We start from the raw sequence: 4,657 nt of genomic DNA on the forward strand, positions 1-4,657 counted from the left end.
AGGACCAAAGTACACCTGACTGAAGAGATATTAATTGTAAAAGATATTAATTTAAAAGTTAGATGAACAGTAAAGGAAAACAAAGAATCATTAAAAGCTTTGAATTACCACTCAGATAAAGAACATTATTAGCTGTATCTTGGACTTCCAGGAGAATTAATAGATCTGTCTTGAAAGGAACAAAGCCAGAATTATTCTTAAAAGTAGTATGAGTCACTTTCCGTGCCTAGCAAAGCCATGGCTCGTGGTCCCAAGAAGCATCTGAAGCGTGTAGCAGCTCCAAAGCATTGGATGCTGGACAAACTTACTGGTGTATTTGCTCCTCGTCCATCTACTTACTGGTCCTCACAAACTGAGAGAATATCTTCCATTGATCATTTTCTTACGAAACAGGCTTAAGTATGCCCTGACAGGAGATGAGGTTAAAAAAATCTGCATGCAGTGGTTCATTAAGATTGATGTCAAGGTCCGAACTGATATAACCTACCCTGCTGGTTTTATGGATGTGATCAGCATGGAGAGAATTTCCGTCTGATCTATGACACCAAGGATCAATTTGCTGTTCACTGCATTGCACCTGAGGAAGCGTAGTACAAGTTATACAAAGTAAGAAAGATCTTTGTGGGCACAAAAAGAATCCCTCATCTGGTGACCCATGATGCTCGAACCATGCGCTACCCTGATCCTCTCATCAAGGTGAAATCAATTCAGATTGATTTGGAGACTGGAAAGATTACTGATTTCATCAGGTTTGATGCTGGTAACCTGTGCATGGTGACTGGAGGTGCAAACCTGGGAAGAATTGGCGTGATCACCAACAGAGAGAGACATCCTGGGTCTTCTGATATGGTCCATGTGAAAGATGCCAATGGCAATAGCTTTGCCACTCGGCTTTCCAGCATTTTGTTATCGGCAAAGGCAATAAGCCATGGCTTTCCCTTCCACGAGAAAGGGTATCCATCTTACCATTGCTGATGAAAGAGACAAGAGATTGGCTGCAAAACAGAGCAGTGGATGAAATGATCTCTAGGTGGTGTGAATAAAAAGGACCAAATTAAAGATACTACAGCATGGGGGGAGGAAGTAGTATGAGTCTTTGGTACACATCTTTCGGACTCATTATGGGGAAGAGAATGGAGCACCTGGCAGACATTGAGCTTGGGTAAGTACAAAGTTGGTAAAAAAGAAGAAGAACCTCAAAGAAACAGATTAATATGGGCTTTAATAATTGGCTCAAACGTAGCAAGGATTGTGAGGATCCATGTAACCAAAGAGTGCACCCTTCTCTTGTACACAATAATATTATAAATTGTAAAGGATTGCAATAGGACCTGTCTATTTGGAAGAAAATGAAACAGGATTGCTCCTTGGAGGCAAAGAAAACCCCATATCTTATATTTGGGGCATGTTGTTAAGAAGGGCAAGTATATCATGCTTGGAAAGGTGGAGGGTCAAAATATGAGAGGAAGACCTCTAACAAGATGGATTGATACAGTGACTGTAACATGGGCTGAAGTACATGAAAGACGATGATGGGGATGGCACAATAAAGCAAGCACATTGGCTGATTAATAGATCACTATGAGTTACAGTTGACTTAATGGTACACAACCAAAGCAATTACAGCAACCAACAATATTAATTTTTAAACTTAATATTAATAGCATTTATCCTATCTGGAAAAGTTAATTTGTTGCTCTTAAGTGCTGTCAAGTTGTAGGTGATTCATCGAGGCCCTATGAATGAAAGACCTGAACACTTGTATAACTTTCACCACTTCATCATGTTCATAGAGTTTCTAGAGGCAAGCTATTTCAGAAGTGGATGCCACTCTCAATTCTAAGTTAGTTTAATTGTTTCAAATACTGATACTGATAACCCAGGATCAATTTCAACATGATCAGTAAACTTCCTTTAATAATTCCTACATTTACTTATAATTTGTAACTCTTGAATTTTAACATTTTATTAGTTTGTAAAATGGAGTATTATAAAAAATTAAACATTACTGATTTTTTATAGCTATAATTTCATTTCAACAGAAAATATATAACGATAATTAAGCATTTGACATTGTAACTCCAAAATCATAGATGTTTTTAAAGTTGTAGACTATATTTATGGAGAAAAATGTTATTCAGGAATGGAAATATTATAAATAAATAGTTGTCTTACCATATATTCAGATATATTTTAAGTCTTCCACTAAAATATATGAATGAGTATATAAATTGAAACACTTTTAAAGAAAAAAAATTTGATTCAAAGATTGACTTTGCTATTCCTATAAATTTCCCTTATAATAATGTATCAACAACAGTAACAATAATACAAAAAGAACAACAAGTTACAAAATAATGCTTAGGTTTTATTTTTTATAGAAAAGTAAACCTTCATGTAATTTTTTGTCTTATTTATTTTAGTGTAAATATTTATTTATTATTTTAGTATTTCTTTATAATTAATGCTTTATGTTGTTGCTGTTATGTGTCCTTGAACTCAAATATTTTATATTTGCAATTATATCTTAAGAAATAAGCCCATAACTCCAACTCATTTTGGTTAACAATCAAAGTATCATACTTGAGATTCCCTTTTTCTCTCACTCCCAATAACTACTCTGTTATCAAGTTTCATTCTAAATGTCATTTATGTCTGTCCCTTTATACTGTAACGCTAAATCTTTTTTAAAATGTGAAATGTGCATTTTAACAAGCACATTTCCCAATATCCAACATGACTGAGGGCATTCTAGCATCAGAACTGATGCTAAAATCAGAACGGATTTTTTTTTTCTATGCCAATCATCTGTTAAAATCCTTCAGTGACTAAGCACCATTGCCCTTTTCAAGACCGGTGTCATTAAAAACCTAGAGAGTTCTGTTTAATTGGGCTCCTGCTAACTTGTTTTACCCTCCCTCTAGGACACATTGGCTTTCTTTCAAATTTCTGAATTCATCTAGTTCCCTGAATGTCAGAATCATTGCAAAGCTCTTTCCTCTGTCTGTAATGTTCTCTTTTCCAGTCTCCTACTGGAACTTCACTACAAATTTAAAACTCACCTCAGAGTCATTTATAGTTTACAACTATAGCATATGCTGGTCAAATATCATGTACTTTTGCATAGAGGTTTTGACAGATTTTTGATTCTAAGAGTCTGTATGACTATTTAATATGTCCCTCTTTTCCATCTCAACATCCAGAAATCAAAAATTTTCACAACTGGTCCAATTGACAGTATCATGATAGATGGAGAAGAGACTGATATTGTTAAGAATTTCATCTTGCTCAGATCTACAATCAACATTCTTGACATCAGCAGTTAGGAAATCAAAGACAAGTTGTTCTGGGAATGTCTGCTGTCAGGAACCTCTCCAAAGAGCTGAAAAGCAAAGATACCAGCTTGGAGAAAAAGGTTTGTGTGATCAAGCCATACATAGCCTTATCAATTACTTACTATGCATCAGGCAGTGGCACAATGTCTAAGGATGACAGAAGAATTGATGTCTTTGAGCTGTGGTGCTAGAGAAGAATGTTAAGTATGTCTTGGGCTGCCAAGAGAACAAACAGATCTGTCTTGGAGAGAGTGAAACCAGGTTGCTTCTTAGAGGCAGAGATTGTGAAAGTCTGTCTCAGATACTTTGGGCATGTTGCCAGGATGGACCAGTCCTTAGAAAATGACATCATGCTTAGAAAGGAAGAGGGTTGGTGCAGGAGAGAAAGAACTTTAATGAGATGGATAGACACAGTGACCAGAGTAATGGGGACAAATGTGCTGGCGACAGTGAGATTAGCTCAGGAAAGGACAGGGTTTAGAGCTATTGTTCGTAGAGTAATTACAAGTTGTTATTGATTCAATGGCACATAACGGCAACTCCTGTTGGAGAGTGAATATTTTTGTGTGTCTGTTTTTGCTAAACTTTGTGTCTTAATTGCCTAGCAGAATGCCTAGAATACAGTTATTGTATTTCTACAAGTTGCTTTTCCAAGAGTTATTAGTACAAATGCATGATGCTATTTTTTTCATGAGAACATGTTTTAAAAGCTGAGACAATGGTACTTAGAATAATACTGGGCAGGAGAGAGGCAAGAAGGGGGAAATTAATCAATAGATGTGAAAGGCATGTGTTATTTAAATATTCAGTATCAAAACTGCATTGCCTTGGAGTCAAATGTCACTCTTACTGTCTCTTGGGTTTTTGAGTCTGTAAATCTTAGCAGGAGGAGATTATTTTTACTCCATGGGTGACTAGTGAATTTGAACCACCTGAGATACAAGATTTTTTAGTTAGTAATACAGTATGCTATGGACTATGCCATCTGAGCTAGATTAAATAGCAAAATGTATGCACTTAGGCTGAAAGTAGAGAGTACCAGAGAAATGTCTATCTGTGTTTTCTTGAGTATGCAAAGAAATCTGACTGTGTGGATCACAACAAACTAGGATTAACCATGAGAACAATGGGAATCCCAGAATACCTGACTGTGCTCAAGTGAAAACCTATACCTGGACCAGGAAGAAGTCATCAGAACACAGCCAGGAAACACTGCATGGATCAAAATCTGGAAAGGATGGTGTCAGACATGTGTCATATCTCCATATTTTTTCATAGTTAAACAGAGAATTGATAAGAGAAGAAATGATTCTTTTGGAGAG

The 4,657-nt window shown here is 36.2% G+C and overlaps 1 pseudogene; it reads left to right on the top strand.

Moving 5' to 3' along the window:
- Positions 1-237: 237 nt before the first annotated feature.
- LOC102865340 lies at positions 238-1,018 on the top strand (annotated as a pseudogene).
- Positions 1,019-4,657: the final 3,639 nt, after the last annotated feature.

The sequence above is a fragment of the Elephantulus edwardii genome, unplaced genomic scaffold (assembly GCF_000299155.1).
Source record: "Elephantulus edwardii isolate Elephantulus edwardi_28Jun2011 unplaced genomic scaffold, EleEdw1.0 scaffold00021, whole genome shotgun sequence".
In the NCBI taxonomy this organism is placed as follows: domain Eukaryota; kingdom Metazoa; phylum Chordata; class Mammalia; order Macroscelidea; family Macroscelididae; genus Elephantulus; species Elephantulus edwardii.